Genomic DNA, 17150 nt, shown 5'->3' on the forward strand with positions numbered 1-17150 from the left:
TGCAGTGTTGGGCAGTGTTACTTGTCTAAGAGTAGAGTTTACATTGTCTGTGTAGTGTTACCCATGAGTGTAATGTGTATAGTGTCTGGGCAGTGCTGTCTCTTGTCCTGGAGTGGTGTTTACAGTGTCTGGGCAGTGCTATCTGTTGTCTGGCGGGAGTGTTCACAGTGTCTGAGCAGTTCTATCTGTTGTCAGGCGGGAGTGTTTACAGTGTCTGGGCAGTGCTATCTGTTGTCTGGCCGGAGTGTTCACAGTGTCTGAGCAGTTCTATCTGTTGTCTGGCGGGAGTGTTTACAGTGTCTGGGCAGTGCTATCTGTTGTCTGGCGGGAGTGTCTACAGTGTCTGGGCAGTACTGTCTGTTGTCTGGCGGGAGTGTTTACAGTGTCTGAGCAGTGATATCTGTTGTCTGGCAGGAGTGTTTACAGTGTCTGGGCAGTGCGATCTGTTGTCTGGCGGGAGTGTTTACAGTGTCTGAGGGGTGCTATCTGTTGTCTGGCGGGAGTGTTTACAGTGTCTGAGCAGTGCTATCTTGTCTGGCGAGAGTGTTTACAGTGTCTGAGCAGTGCTATCTGTTGTCTGGCGGGAGTGTTTACAGTGTCTGGGAAGTGCTATCTGTTGTCTGGCGGGAGTGTTTACAGTGTCTGTTCAGTGTTACCTCTGAGGGTAGTGTTTCCAATGTCTGAGCAGTACTACCTGTTGTCTGCTTTTAGTGTTTACAGTGTCAGGCAGTGTTACTTGTCTGAGGGTAAGTTTACAATGTCTGGGCAGTGCTATCCCTTGTTTGTTTTTAGTGTTTACAGTGTTGAGCAGTTTTACTGTTGTCTTAGGGTGCTGTTTACAGTGTCTGGGCAGAGTTTCTATTGTCTTAGGGTAGTGTGTACAGTGTATGAAGTGTTGCATGTTGTCGGGGGGAGTGATTACAGTGTCCAATCTATTGTGTTTTTAGTGTTTACAGTGTAACCTGTTGTCTGAGGGTAGAGTATGTAGTGTCTAGGCAGTGTTTCATGTTGTCTGAGGGTAGTGTTTACAGTGTCTTGGCAGGGTTTCTGTTGTCTTAGGGTAGTGTGTACAGTGTATGAAGTGTTGCATGTGGTCGGGGGGAGTGATTACAGTGTCCAATCTATTGTGTTTTTAGTGTTTACAGTGTTACCTGTTGTCTTATGGTAGTGTTTATGTTGCCTGGGCAGTGGTATCTCTTGTCTGAGGGTAGAGTTCACAGTGTCCGGGCACTGTTACCTGTTGTCTGAGGGTAGAGTATGTAGTGTCTGGGCAGTGCTTCATGTTGTCTGAGGGTAGTGGTGGTGACCCTTGACCCTGCTCGCAGGGCCGGTCGCTCCACACACCGCATGGCTCCCTGTGTGTGACCAGGACTCCTGCCCTTCACCGCTGCTGCCGCGAGTTCGCCGCTGCACCCGTATTTCTGAGTATTGTTGTTGACTGTACCCAGTGTTTTACTTGCATTGTGCCCTGCTTATTGCCTGTTGCCAGTATATTTTGTGTTTCTCCGTGACTGTTTTTCCCGCTTCTGTGCCCCCCTGCTCCCCGCTTCCCATCGCTGCTCCCCTGCGGCCCCGTCCCTTTTCCTTCTGTGCCACGCTCCCTCTGTCGCCCATTGGCCACCCCGCTCCCACCTCCCAGCTGCTCCTCCCTCCCACTTGGCCATTTATGGAGGACGCCGCACGGAAGCGCAGCGGACGCGCCAATTGCGCGCCAAAGGCAAGCCCGTCTGCGCCTGGACCGCGCCCAGCGCCAGAACACCAGGACCCCGCCGACACCAGGACACCCGACTAAGATACGACACCGCCGCCATCATCGCACTCAACACCGGACAACCAACCGCCTGCTACCAAGCCAACCCAAAGCGCACCCACGGACCCTTCACCTGTCAAGCCTGAAAATTCACCTGCCTTCGACCCCGCACCCTGCCCGCCAAACCAAACACCAACAACAACCACCTTAAGTGCATCCTCCTCAACACCCGCTCCGTTCACAAGCACGCCATCGAACTCTGGGACCTCCTCGACGCATCAGCACCAGACGTCGGTTTCCTCACGGAAACCTGGATGAACGCCTCCTCAGCCCCCGACATCGCCATAGCCATCCCAGACGGCTACAAAATCACCCGGAAGGACCGAACCAACAAAACAGGAGGAGGAGTCGCCGTCATCTACAGGAACACCATCAACGTCACGACCAACGCCGAAGACATCGTCCCACCGCCGAACACCTACACTTCCAAATCCACACCAACCCCCAGACCACCCTCGGAGGAACGCTCATCTACAGACCCCCAGGCCCACGCACACAATTCAGCGAAACCATCGCAGGCTTCATCAGCCGCACGCCCTAGCCTCACCAGAATACATCCTCCTAAGAGACCTGAATTTTCACCTGGAAAAAAACAACGACAACGCCACCTCCACCCTGCTCGACAACCTCACCAACCTCGGACTCAAGCAACTGGTGGACACCCCCCCACCTCGCCGGCCACACGCTCGACGCCATCCTCTCCGCCAGTAACCACGTCATCTTCAACCACTCCACAAGACTCCACTGAACCGACCACAGCTGCGTACACTTCATCTTCAAGAAGACTACATCTCACCACCTCGCGCATCGGATCCTCCGCAGATGCTGGAGCAAAACCACCACAGACCAGCTAACCACATCGCTGAGCCAGAACCCACCAGCCGACACCAATCTACCCGACACCAACAACGCAGCCCACAACCTCGCTCAGTGGATCACCAACTGCGCCAACAACCTCGCTCCACTGAAGAACCCCCAAGGCAAGACCGGCAACAGAAAACCCCCATGGTTCACAGATGCCCTCAAAGCCGCAAAGAAATCTTGCCAAACACTCGAAAAGACCTGGCGCCACGAACGGACAACAGAAAACATGACAACCCTCAAAAACACCACCCGCGAATACCACCAGCAGATCCGGGCCACCAAGAGGACATCGATCAAAGAGCAACTGGACAACAACACCCACAACAGCAAGGAGCTCTTCAGCATCGCCAAAGAGCTCTCCAACCCCAACGCCAGCAACAACGACATCACCTCGTCACAAGATCTCTGCAACGCCCTCGCCACCTTCTTCCACCGCAAGATCGCAGATATACACGACAGCTTCGGACCCCAATCTCCATCTCTTGACACCAAACCAGCTACCCCCACCACCACCCTCAGCGTATGGACCCCCATCAGCAGTGAAGACACCATCCACGTCATGAACTCCATCCACTCCGGCTCTCCCTCCGACCCATGCCCCCATCACATCTTCAACAAAGCCGACACCATCATTGCACCCCACCTTCGGAACGTCGTAAACAGCTCCTTCGCATCAGCCACCTTCCCTGAGAGCTGGAAACACGCAGAAATCAACGCCCTTCTGAAGACACCCACAGCGGACCCCAAAGACCTCAAAAACATCCGCCCCATCTCTCTTCTCCCCTTCCCGGCTAAAGTCATCGAGAAGACCGTCAACAAACAGCTGACCGCATTCCTCGAGGCAAACAACTCGCTCGACCCTTCCCAGTCCGGATTCCGAGCCAACCACAGCACCGAGACCGCCCTCATCGCAGCGACAGACGACATCAGAACCCTGATGGACAGCAGGGAAACAGCCGCTCTCATCCTCCTAGACCTCTCAGCAGCCTTTGACACCGTCTGCCACCGCACCCTAATAGACCGCCTCAACAACACTGGAATCCAAGGAAAGGCCCTGGAATGGATCACCTCATTCCACTCCGAGGTCACTGAGATCATCTGCGGCGTACCCCAAGGATCCTCACTTAGCCCAACACTCTTTAATATCTACATGAGCCCCCTCGCCACCATCGCACGCAAACACAACATCAACATCATCTCCTGCGCCGATGACACCCAACTGATACTCTCCCTCACCAAAGACCCAGCCATCGCCAAAACCAACCTTCAGGAAGGTATGAAAGAGGTAGCGGACTGGATGAAGCACAGCCGTCTGAAGCTCAACTCAGACAAGACGGAGGTCCTCATCCTCGGACAATCCCCATCAGCCTGGGACGACTCCTGGTGGCCCACGGCGCTGGGCACCGCACCGACACCCATGAACAACGCTCGCAACCTGGGATTCATCCTGGACTCCTCCCTCACGATGACCATGCAAGTCAACGCTGTTTCATCTTCATGCTTCAACACGCTACAGATGCTCCGGAAGATCTTCCGATGGATCCCCACCGAAACCAGAAGAACAGTCACCCAGGCCCTCGATACCAGCCGACTGGACTTCGGGAACGCCCTTTACGCAGGAACCACGGCCAAACTTCAGAATCGTCTCCAGCGCATACAGAACGCCTCCGCACGACTCATCCTCGACATCCCTCGCCACAGCCACATATCCGCCCACCTGAGAGACCTCCACTGGCTCCCCGTCAACAAAAGGATCACGTTCAGGCTGCTCACCCACGCACACAAGGCGCTCCACAACACGGGCCCCGAATACCTCAGCAGCCGCCTCTCGTTCTACACCCCTACCCGCCAGCTCCGCTCCACCAGTCTCTCCCACGGATTCGTAGAACCACCACCGGAGGAAGATCGTTCTCCTACCTGGCAGCAAAGACTTGGAACTCCCTCCCCAAACACCTACGACTGACCCATGACCATCTCACCTTCAGGAAACACCTAAAGACCTGGCTCTTCGAGCAGTAGCGGCACCCCTCCAACCCCCACTCAGTGCCTTGAGACCCTTATAGGTGAGTAGTGTGCTTTATAAATGTATTGATTGATTGATTGATAGTGTTTACAGTGTCTGGATGGTGCTATCTGACGTCTGTGGGTAGTGTTTACAGTGTCTGGGCAGTGTTGCCTGTTGTCTGAGGGTACTGTTTACAATGTCTGGGTGGTGCTATCTGAGGTCTGAGGGGAGTGTGCACAGTATCTGGGCAGTGTTGCCTGTTGTCTGATGGTAGTGTTGACCCAATTTGCAGTTGCAAGATCCCACAGCTATCTGAATACTTTAAAGGAGGGGCGGTGCTATTCTCCAGCCAGAACGCAAAGTCTTCTGTAATCAGGAGTGGGTGGAGGTACTCGTCTGTCATCGGGGTGGAGGAATGGTTCATGAAGTTGGAAGGCATGGCTTGGCAGTTCGGGCTGGACTGTTCCCATGAGGCACAGGGTCAGACTGATTTGCATATAGCCATGTCTGAACTGGGGTGGCAGAGTGGGCTAAAGAACGGTGATGGATTAAACCCAGATCTTTTGACTGGGTGTGAGTGTTTGATTGGTTCAGATGCTCCGTCCATTACCACCCCCTTTTGTACCACTAATGGTTCATGAAGTTGCCAGTGGCAGTAGCAGGAGAGGATTCTGAGGCTGACATTGGGGCACAGCGTGATTCTGATCTTCACAATCTCCCTGATTTTGGGTTTTTTTTAGCGTGAAGTGGGTCATGGAAAGGGTTTCTCCGAGTATTGCTGCTACTACAACCCCATGGTGTTGTTGGTGTGTTTCAAGGAGTATGTCTGAAGCATGAGATGCTGCAGCACACGGCACAGGAGTCTAAAAGGCAAGTCTCTGGGATGAGGTGGGTGTGAAGTTTGGGATTTGCGATAAGGCTGTGTATATCTGGTGCAGGCATCACAGCAGATCTTACAATAAAAAGATTTCAAGAATTGCTTTTTTTTAATGCTTTCTGTCAGCAGATTACACTTGCTGGACGTTGGTAGGATGCTGCTGGCCTTGAGGATCTCACTCGGTTTAGGGTCCCTGGTCACAGTTTGTCATTCATGCTTTTCCAGCTGGGTCTGGTGGTTCATTGGATGAATGCGCCAACTGTAGGGGCCTGTATTTAACCTTATGGTCACAGATTCAAATCCTGGCAGGTCCACTCACTCTTTCATCCTTCTGAAGTCGATAAAATGTGTACCAGTGACTTGGATAACAATATAATCTGTTATTCAGCACAATGAGGCCCTTCTGGGTGACCGTGTGTTAGAAATGGGGGTCTCTAGTTGGCAATGATTTGCACCTTTGTCCAAAAAGGAACCCTTCAGGATAAGGGGGTACACTACTGAAATAACCCCAGCTCACTTCCTTGGTAGCTTGGCACGAGCAGTCAGGCTTATATCAGAGGCTGTGTGTAAAGCATTAGCACATAACCAACAGTAACAAAGTGAAAACACCACAAAAGGACACCACACCACTTTAGAAAAATGTCCAATACTTTATATATTCAAAACAAAAACAATACAAATCCAACATACAGTTCTTCAAAATATGAACTGTTCCAGAATAACCTTAAAATACAGTTCCTTGAAGTCTGTAGCTCCGTTTGGTGCTACAGCGGTGCTGAGAACAGAATCCAACAGTTCCGTCAGACTGCATCGGTCATGGGGTCGGCAGACTCGTTAACAGTACCTTTTAGTTGCAGCCGATCACGTTGGTGCAGGCCGGTCATTGAAACCGTTGTGGTTGCGTTGTGAAGAGTAGCTGTGCAGCGTGCGGTGCCCTCAAGATTCGTACGGGTAGCAGCTTGGTGACGATGGTCGTCGGTAAGACCAGAGTTGCAGTGCGAGATGCGGCTGTGCCCTCTGCGGTGCCTTCCGGACATGTAGTCGGCGACAAAGTCTGCTGCTTTCCCCCTCTGTGGCAACTGAAACTGCGATTCCAGAGGTGGTACCCAGAGGTAAGTGAAGTCTTTGCTGTCCTGGAGACTTCGTGAACAGGAGGTAAGTTTGGTTTGAAGCTCTTGGAGATACTCAGCACAAGTTTAAGAAAGCTCAGTCCAGTCCTATTACTGCCCAAAGCAGAAGCAGCAACTGCAGGCCAACCCAACAAAGCAACAACCCAGCAAAGGGGCAGTACTCAACCTGCAGTTCTTCCAGCTCTTCTTCTTTGCAGGTTCCTTGATTCCAGCGAATTCTAAAGTTCTGGGGTGTGGGCCCTAATATTTATACTCAGTTCCTCTTTCTTCCCTTGGGTGGAGAGTGTCTGTGCCCAGCCCATACCAGTTCTGTTCTCCCTGGCCCGGCTTCCTGGCAGGAGGTGGAGACAGCATTGTCCAAGGCAGACCAGGCCCATTCAGGTGCCGGGAAATTCCTCCCACTACACTAAATGCAGCCCAGGTCTATTCAGCCCAGCCCTGACTCATCCATTGAAGGCAGGACACACCTCGACCCCCCCCCAGTGGCTGTCTGAAGAGAATGCACACCCCCAGCCCCTGTCACTCCAAAGCCAGATAGTCAATCCAAAAACTCAGCAGAGGCACACAGGATCATAAAACTCATCTTTACTAATCTTTACTCATCTGAGTGCAGGCATACTAAACTCCCTTTCTCTATTTTGTCCCAATGGGAAGATATACTCGTAAAATCTTACAGAGTATTCCCCATTCTATCCTATGGGACAGATAACCTTTCAAAAGTGAACAAGCATTTGCAATGCAATAGGTCTCGCATTAGTAAAAGTTTGAGCTATTAGCATTGCTGATAATAATGCAACGCCAATGACTGAAACATTTAGTAATGCGAGACCTGTTGCATTGCAAATGCTTTTTTATTTCTGGTACGACACAGACCGTATCAGTCTCTACGTCTTAAAGATACTTTTAAATGGTTTGTGTATCCCAAAGAAATCCGGCTCCTATACCATTATGAGTTAAGCCAACCAAGTCATTTATAGTGCTTAGAAACAATAGAAAGGCGACATATAGTTGTATATATAAACACCTAACTTCCTATAGACGCTGCTAACATAAACGAGGTGGACCCGGAAGGTCTCCTTGGAAATGTTCAATAAGCAGCAAATTTGGAAATATCAGGTACATTTCATTTCCCTCCAGAGTGCTCCACTGCGCAGTGGACCTTGTAATTCTGACAGGGCTGGTAACACTTGTTACCGGCCCAGTCAGCATTACCTGGCCACTGATTATGAGGAACTTAGACTAACTGAGCCGCTTACCCTGCTGACAGTGACAGCACATCTCCAGGAACGTATTCAGACTGTTATACTCCGGTCTGCGATACGAACCTCAGCCCAGAAAGTGAACAATGCTGTAATACCACACTAATGACAAATTATACGCTATCTAATTGCCAAATAACTATAATAAGAACATACACCACTATGAAAAAAAATATTTATGCAATATGCGCTAGGTAGAAAAAGAGGCAAAGAAGGTAATTTAGGTAACATGATTTGGCTACAGAGTATAGACAGGAAGAGTGCGAGGTGTGCTGAGTTCTGTTCCCTCCTCACAGTTGGACATCACTGTCCAGTTTTGGGCATGAGTAACACTGTGCCTGATTGCAAGATTATTGCTGTTCTTTATCGAGGCATTAGTCTTGAGCCTCAAACTTGATCTCCCCAGGGCCTTAATTATAGCGCTGGAACAATCATTTGTCTGCTGCAGGTCGCCTCGGTGCTTGGAGATGATGGGTGTTGGAAAGGCGATCCCAGGGGAGACAGAAGGTGTCTGACTGCCCAACCCGAGACCCACCTCTTTGTATGGAATAGACCGAGCGCCGTAGGGAGGCCTCCTTGGCGAGGCTCCTCTCCTACAATCGTATCAGCGGAGCAATCACACTACCACAGACGGACACCACACGAAGGGATATTCTCAAGAATCTTTATATAAGAAATGAAGGCACGTTCTCGTTGTAGCATAACACAGGGATCGAGGGATCCGTAAAGTCTTGGTTTTGGGAAAAAGGGGGTAGCGGGACAGTCTTGGTACCAATTGGTGCGTGGATAGTTCAGGGGGTCAGGCCGCGACAGCGTCAGCAGGGCCTCGGGATAGTTCAGCGTTGATCAGGCCGCGACAGCATCAGCAGGGACTCGAAGGTGGTTCAGCTCGGTCAGGCCGCGACAGCGTCAGCAGGGCCTCGAAGGTGGTTCAGCTTGGTCAGGCCGCGACAGCGTCAGCAGGGCCTCGAAGGTGGTTCAGCTCGGTCGGGCTGCGACAGCGTCAGCAGGGCCTCGAAGGTTGTTCAGCTCGGTCAGGCCGCGACAGCGTCAGCAGGGCCTCGAAGGTGGTTCAGCTTGGTCAGGCCGCGACAGCGTCAGCAGGGCCTCGAAGGTTCCAGGGCAAGAGTTCGGATCATGATCAGCCGCGACGAGGTCAGCAGGGCTTCGACTCCAAGATACAACTAGAGTCCTAATCCAGGGCTGGCCCAGATATAGGACTGGAGGCCTTTGATGTCCGGACCCTCGCGCCTGGGGGTCAGAGGGGCCGGGATGAAGGTGTCCAGACACCCAGCAGGGGGGTGGAGCCAGCGCCCAGGGAGGCTGGAGGGCGATCGATACCAGGCGTCCGGGGACGGCTGGAGGGCCATCGAAACTCCCCTCCTCCGGGATCTGCCAAGTGGCCACTTTACCACCTGGGAGGATCTTGGTGCCTCGATGTCGGGGCTTTGCTGGGGCCGGGGCCAGGGCGGCTGCGGCCACGTGCTCGGGACGTGATGGGCCCAAGATGGAGTCGGGCCGGAAATGGTGGCCTGGCATGGTCGCCGGACCGGCAGGGTTGGCGAGCAGGGTCCGCCGGGGTCCCAGGGAGGGGGAGAGCCGTAGGTTGCCAGGGGGGCTGCTCTCGTCGAGGTTTCGTGAAGGTTCGTGTCAGGGGGGTCGACAGCAGGTCGATGGAGGGCCGATGTCGCCCGGGGCCCGCCATGCGGGAGGGGTAGGACCACGCCATGAGGCCGGGTCCAACAATGGGCTTTCATTTTTATTTCGAGTGCAATTGAGCCCGTCCTATCCGGTCTGATTGCAAAAAACGGTGAAATGCACAGTACCGACTAACGCAGGTTTATGTAAACGCCGAGGAATTGCCTGGATGGCTGTTTATGGTGCAGTACTCAAAGGATGCTGCGTCAGGGTTTAATGGTGCCGGTGGTTGCAAGTGTTGGGCACCGGTTCTCAGTTTCGGGGCGCGTAATATCTATTTTACCATTAGACTGTTTCCCAGAGAAAGATAGAAAAGGCAGCAAATGAGAGGCAAAGGGACAAGAAAGGGAAGAAAAAGAACATGCAAGGTGAAACAAACATGAAGGAAGTGTAGGCGGTGGAAGAAAGAGGCATGATGTCGAATCGGGACTAGGCAGGCCCAGTATTCGGCGTACTGGGCATTTGGCAGCACCGAGGGCGGCCTCTTAAAAAAAGAAAAAAAACTTTTTGCCTCAGCACTTGAAAAAAAATGATGTACAAATTAAACAACGACGCTGTCTAATGAACATTAGTGCTGACTTCTCCAAAATCAGTCTCAAGCTGAGATTTCACACTGCATGTCAAACATAACAGACCCATTCAGACGGGGTACGTGTAGAAGATTTAGCTTTGTTATACCACTTTACCAGGAGCAGGTGTGACCTTGTGACGCAGTTCCCTTTTGAGTCAATATTCCATGTCTGGTGCAAACTGGACTCAACGGGAAGGGGTAACCTTTTGTTTACGAGCGCTACGTGTGATACTGGTCAACACAAACCTCAGGAGATGAACCGTATTGTAGGGGCTGAATTTGTGTGTTCTTAAATGCTCCCAACATAAAGCTAGTAATTATTTCATCGAAGATTGATTGAACAAGGAAGCATCCTCGAGATTACAAAGAGTGAGTCTGTTTCCAAACATCGTCACTTCCGAAGAGACAAGTGGTGAAGCATAGGAGCAAACTTAGCATCTACCAAGTTTCATGTGCTTGCGTCACGTTCTGTATTGAAAACAGCGGGCCCGTTTTGTTTAATTATTTTACAGTGTGTTCTTGCTCCCCCGCAACGCTTGATGGGTCTTTGTTGTGAGAAGTACATCTGCTTAAGGCCGTGCGAGTTAAGCACTCCCTATTGCAATCTGTCGCGACTTGCAAGACATAAGATTATGTCTGAGATGGCAATCTCGACTTCTCATCCTTCCGATGACAATAATTTGAGTCCCATTTAATTCGGCAATCTTACCTTGATGCTGTGCATTGTCTTAGCCATGGCAATGTTTCAAATGTATTTTAAAAACAAGCAACAGCATTGCAAGCTTTCCTTAGCTTACGTAAACCGAGCTGGTATAGCGTGTGTATCACACCTGTATACTTCCTCATACTCACAATATAGAACAAGTTCTGCCGCTGAGTAGTTTGGGCAGTGTTAGGGGGTGTTATCTGAGTCCGGGGACGCATTGCTGACGAGCTTACTAAAGCCATTGCAGACAAAGGATGTGACCGCGTGCTGCAGGAGACACGAGCTGTGAAAGTGTGGGAGAGCGCGAGAAGGGACGCGCGCGTTTACAGCATGTGTCTCCTAAAGCGCGTGTGTTCACAGCACGTGTCTCATAAAGCGCGCGGTCACAGCCATAGTCTGCAATGGGTTTATTAAGCTTGTGCACCTCAACTGTCCCACTTTGCTACTTACACAGCGACAATAAGTATCGCTGGCGACAGCGCTTCGCGCTGCGACGACCGCTTCGCGCTGCGACGCTAGCGAGACCTCAAAACGAATGACCCTGTAGTTCACCATCAGGACATGTCACACACACCAGGACATGTACTACTTTTCAAATACACTGTATCCTGCCCAGAGGGGTACCTTGGGCCTACCTTAGGGGTGCCTTACATGCAATAAAAGGGAAGGTTAGGTCTTGGCAAGTGGGTGCCCTAGCCAAGTCAATCTGGCAGTCACAACTGAGCGCATACACAGCAGTGGCACGTCAGCGGCACCTTTAAAAGGCTGCTGGTGTGGGTGGCACAATCAGTGCTGCAGGCCCACCCTCATCATTTGATTTACAGGCCCTGGGCACACACAGTGTACTGTACTACGGATTTACTAGTAAATCAAATATGACAATCATGGAAACACCAATCCATAACACAATTTACAATAGGAGCACTTGCACTTTAACACTGGACAGCAGTGAGAAAGTGCAAAGAGATACCAAACCAGCAAAAACAGAGAAAAAACAGGCGGTCAATGCAAAAAAACAGGGGAAACACACCAAAAGATGCCAGGTCTAACACTGTGCACTTTACACATACACATATTATGCTTTTCACTACTTCAACAGATTGGCATATAGAATGACAGAGAAGCCATCAGTTTTGGAATTCCATCTACAACAACCAATCACATTGAGGCCCAACATAGCGATAAGGATTGATGATGTTATGAACAGCATCGGGGTACCCTCTTTGATAGTCTTCACAGAAATCATTGTACATTTAAGCAGGAGGGCAGGTCTGGGTCAGTAATGGGGTCAGCAGGGCTGGTAGGGGTCAGTAATGGGGCAGCAGGGCTGGTCGGGGGTCAGTGACGGGGGCAGCATGGCTGGTCGGGGTCAGTAATGGGGGCAGCAGGGCTGGTGGGGGGTCAGGAATGGGGGCAGCAGGGCTGGTGGGGGGTCAGTAATGGGGAGGCAGGGCTGGTGGGGGGTCAGTAATGGGGTAAGTTGGGCTGGTGGGGGGTCAGTAATGGGGTAAGTTGGGCTGGTGGGGGGTCAGTAATGGGTCAGCAGGGCTGGTGGGGTCACTAGTGACGTCAGCAGGGCTGGTGGAGGGTCAGTAATGGGGCAGCAGGGCTGGTCAGTAATGGGGGCAGCAGGGTTGGTGGGGTCAGTAATGGGGTCAGCAGGGCGGGTCGGGGTCAGTAATGGGATAAGCAGGGCTGGTGGGGGGTCAGTAATGGGGGCAGCAGGGCTGGTGGGTGGTCAGTAATGGGGCAGCAGAGCTGGTGGGGGGTCAGTAATGGGGTCAGCAGTGCTGGTGGGGTCAGTAATGGGGTCAGCAGGGCTGGTCGGGGGTCAGTAATGGGGTCAGCCGGGCTGGTCGGGGTCAGTAATGGGGGCAGCAGGGCTGGTGGGGGTCAGTAGTGGGGTCAGCAGGGCTGGGGGGTCAGTAGTGGGGTCAGCAGGGCTGGGGGGTCAGTAGTGACGTCAGCAGGGAGGGGGTCAGTAGTGACGTCAGCAGGCCTGGTGGGGGTCAGTAATGGGGTCAGCAGGACTGGTCGGGGGTCAGTAATGGGGTCAGCAGGGCTGGTGGGGGGTCAGTAATGGGTCAGCAGGGCTGGTGGGGTCAGTAGTGACGTCAGCAGGGCTGGTGGGGGGTCAGTAATGGGGTCAGCAGGGCTGGTGGGGGGTCAGTAATGGGTCAGCAGGGCTGTTGGGGGGTCAGTAATGGGTCAGCAGGGCTGGTGGGGGGTCAGTAATGGGTCAACAGGGCTGGTCAGGGGTCAGTAATGGTGTCAGTAGGGCTGGTGGGGGGTCAGTAATGGGGTCAGCAGGGCTGGTCAGGGGTCAGTAATGGGGTCAGTAGGGCTGGTGGGGGGTCAGTAATGGGGCAGCAGGGCTGGTGGGGGTCAGTAATGGGGTCGGCAGGGCTGGTGGGGGGTCAGTAATGGGTCAGCAGGGCTGGTGGGGGGTCAGTAATGGGGTCAGCAGTGCTGGTGGGGGGTCAGTAATGGGGGCAGCAGGGCTGGTCGGGGGTCAGTAATGGGGTCAGCAGCACTGGTCGGGGGTCAGTAATGGGGTCAGCAGGGCTGGTCGGGGGTCAGTAATGGGGGCAGCATGGCTGGTGGGGGTTAGTAGTGACGTCAGCAGGGCTGGTGGGGGTCAGTAATGGGGTCAGCAGGGGGGCTGGGGGGTCAGTAGTGACGCCAGCAGGGAGGGGGTCAGTAGTGACGACAGCAGGGCTGGTGGGGGTCAGTAATGACGTCAGCAGGGCTGGTGGGGGTCAGTAGCGACGTCAGCATGGCTGGTGGGGGTTAGTAGTGACGTCAGCAGGGCTGGTGGGGGTCAGTAGTGGGGTCAGCAGGGCTGGTGGGGTCAGTAGTGACGCCAGCAGGGCTGGTGGGGTCAGTAGTGACGTCAGCAGGGCTGGAATGGGTCAGTAGTGATGTCAGCAGGGCTGGTGGGGGGTTAGTAGTGATGTCAGCCGGGTGGGGGTCAGTAATGGGGTCAGCAGGGCTAGTGGGGGTCAGTAGTGACGTCAGCATGGCTGCTGGGGGTCAGTAATGGGGTCAGCAGGACTGGTGGGGGTCAGTATTGGGGTCAGCAGGACTGGTCGGGGGTCAGAAGGGCTGGTCGGGGGTCAGTAATGGGGTCAGCAGGGCTGGTCGGGGGTCAGTAATGGGGTCAGCAGGGCTGGTGGGGGGTCAGTAATGGGGTCAGCAGCACTGGTCGGGGGTCAGTAATGGGGTCAGCAGGGCTGGTCGGGGGTCAGTAATGGGGGCAGCATGGCTGGTGGGGGTTAGTAGTGACGTCAGCAGGGCTGGTGGGGGTCAGTAATGGGGTCAGCAGGGGGACTGGGGGGTCAGTAGTGACGTCAGCAGGGAGGGGGTCAGTAGTGACGTCAGCAGGGCTGGTGGGGGTCAGTAGTGATGTCAGCAGGGCTGGTGGGGGGTCAGTAGTGACGTCAGCCGGGTGGGGGTCAGTAGTTACGTCAGCAGGGCTGGTGGGGGTCAGTAATGGGGTCAGCAGGGCTGGTGGGGGTCAGTAATGGGGTCAGCAGTGCTGGTGAGGGTCAGTAATGGGGTCAGCAGGACTGGTGGGGGTCAATAATGGGGTTGGCAGGACTGGTGGGGGTCAGTAATGGGGTCAGCAGGACTGGTCGGGGGTCAGTAATGGGGTCAGCAGGGCTGGTCGGGGGTCAGTAATGGGGGCAGCAGGGCTGGTCGGGGGTCAGTAATGGGGTCAGCAGCACTGGTCGGGGGTCAGTAATGGGGTCAGTAGGGCTGGTCGGGGGTCAGTAATGGGGGCAGCAGGGCTGGTCGGGGGTCAGTGATGGGGTCAGCAGGGCTGGTCTGGGGTCAGTAATGGGGGCAGCAGGGCTGGTCGGGGTCAGTAATGGGGGCAGCAGGGCTGGTCGGGGTCAGTAATGGGGGCAGCAGGGCTGGTCTGGTGTCAGTAATGGGGGCAGCAGGGCTGGTGGGGGTCAGTAATGGGGTCAGCAGGGCTGGTGGGGGTCAGTAGTGACGTCAGCAGGGCTGGTGGGGGTCAGTAATGGGGTCAGCAGGGGGACTATGGGGTCAGTAGTGACGTCAGCAGGGCTGGTGGGGGTCAGTAGTGACGTCAGCATGGCTGGTGGGGGTCAGTAGTGACGTCAGCAGGGCTGGTGGGGGTCAGTAGTGACGTCAGCAGGGCTGGTGGGGGTCAGTAATGGGGTCAGCAGGGGGACTATGGGGTCAGTAGTGACGTCAGCAGGGAGGGGGTCAGTAGTGACGTCAGCAGGGCTGGTGGGGGTCAGTAATGACGTCAGCAGGGCTGGTGGGGGTCATTAGTGACGTCAGCAGGGCTGGTGGAGGTTAGTAGTGACGTCAGCAGGGCTGGTGGGGGTCAGTAGTGACGTTAGCAGGGCTGGTGGGGGTCAGTAATGGGGTCAGCAGGGCTGGTTGGGGTCAGTAGTGACGTCAGCAGGGCTGGGGGGGTCAGTAATGGGGGCAGCAGGGCTGGTGGGGGTCAGTAGTGACGTCAGTCGGGGTGGTGGGGGTCAGCAGTGATGTCAGCAGGGGGACTGGGGGGTCAGTAGTGACGTCAGCAGGGAGGGGGTCAGTAGTGACGTCAGCAGGGCTGGTGGGGGTCAGTAGTGACGTCAGCAGGACTGGTGGGGGGTCAGTAGTGACGTCAGCAGGTCTTGGGGGTCATTAGTGACGTCAGTCGGGGTCAGTGAGAGGCCCTGATCTCCCTCAGACTCACCTCCTCGGTCTCTCCTCTGGGGGGGGGGGAGGGGGTCAGTAGTGACGTCAGTGTTGGGCTCTGGTCTCCCTCAGACTCACCTCCTCGGTCTCTCCTCTCGGGTGGGGGGGGGTGGATCCCTCCTCTCCTGATCTCCGGCGGGGAAAGCTCCGAGTCTGAGTTGATCCCGAGAGCGGAGGAGACCGCGGGGGCTCCGGGCGACATTAACCTCCCGACGGGCATGAGCGGGGTCAGTTACTAATATACTGCGCATGCGCTCAGCTTTGTACACTAATGCCTCACGACTTCTTGGCACATGGTCACAGCTGGAATACTAATGACTGATGGCCGTACTGCGCATGCGCACTGCACGGAAGGGATTCCAACGTCAGTATTGCGCATGTCCAGCGCAGGTATACTATCAAACTCCACAATGTTATACTAATCATGCATGATTGCACTGCGCATGTGCCTTACACGGAATACTATACAATCACGGTTCGTACGCATGCCCACATCTCTGAGGCCGGGCAGTTTCTTCTGCGCATGCCGTTATCTCACAGAAGCGGGTCCAGATGCATCTGAGTCTGCTCGTCTCTTCTTCCTCGAGCCTCCAGGTCCAAAATATTGTGAAGTGGCCGCTTGGGACCTTGGGTAATCTGGAGTGTTTGGACTGAGCGCATGGGCAGCCCTGCCAAGGTCACGCATCCGGCGTTAGACTCACGCATGTTCAGGCTGGTGACTGCCTGACTGCACTAACATGCATCAGCCTGCCTGTATCGTGCTCTTGACCCCGGCACGAGGCGCTCTCTATTTGCTCAGCTGCACAGTATTGCCTGCTCATCCTGGCCTGCGCTGGGTCAACAGCCTGCTGCCTCGCGTGGCAGTGACTATTTACACTGCAGGGCCTCATAAAGGAGTGTTGGTGCCTGCAGGTGAATCAATAATTCTAGCTGAGCTTGAGGGCGTCTGTCACAAACATGTCCAGGTCCTGCAGCCAGCACCCCATTGGATTACGGAGCCCGTGCCTTCCCTGTTGTTGTTTTACGACAGGGCGTCCACCCAGCTGTTGCCACGCGGGATCAGACTGACCACTAACAGGCGGCAGCTTTCTGGTAACTTGCCGTGCCCGCCCCAGTCAGAGTGATACAGTAAAGTCCGTGCGCTGCACTGGTGACCACCAGCATTGAGAAGGTCATGGGTCACGCTGAAGTGTGGCAAGGAGTTTCTGTTTGCAGGCAGGATATTTTCAAACAAGTAATCCTGCAGCCCCACGCCTGAGCAGCTCCCAGCACTGGCAGACAGACCCCCATGCGCTCTCTAGCGGTGTGAGGCCTTTGGTACCCATGCGCTTTTCACGTGTCCATTCATTCATTCATTCATGCCCGCTAGAGTCCGTCCCAGTGGAATCTGAAATCAAAACAGATTCACCCACACTTGGCACGTGTGTCCTTTGTCTCACTGCAGGCAGGATATTTTTAAATTCTACAGCTGAGCACCCCCAGGGGGCCGCACTCATGTTGTTATTCTT

The 17150-nt window shown here is 54.2% G+C and overlaps 1 protein-coding gene across 4 annotated transcripts in view; it reads right to left on the reverse strand.

The window, feature by feature from the left end:
* Positions 1-15895, reverse strand: part of LOC144805557 (uncharacterized) — a 110690-nt gene extending 94795 nt beyond the window's left edge. The window contains exon 1 of one of the 4 annotated variants that reach the window (XM_078672084.1): positions 15721-15895. The gene's annotated coding sequence lies outside the window, so the exon portion shown is untranslated. Of the gene's footprint in view, positions 1-15640; positions 15676-15720 lie in introns of those variants that run through there. The other 3 variants (XM_078672081.1, XM_078672083.1, XM_078672082.1) reach the window with 3 other exon arrangements.
* Between the last annotated feature and the right edge of the window lie 1255 nt (positions 15896-17150).

Source organism: Lissotriton helveticus (assembly GCF_964261635.1).
Source record: "Lissotriton helveticus chromosome 1_1 unlocalized genomic scaffold, aLisHel1.1 SUPER_1_unloc_14, whole genome shotgun sequence".
In the NCBI taxonomy this organism is placed as follows: Eukaryota; Metazoa; Chordata; class Amphibia; order Caudata; family Salamandridae; genus Lissotriton; species Lissotriton helveticus.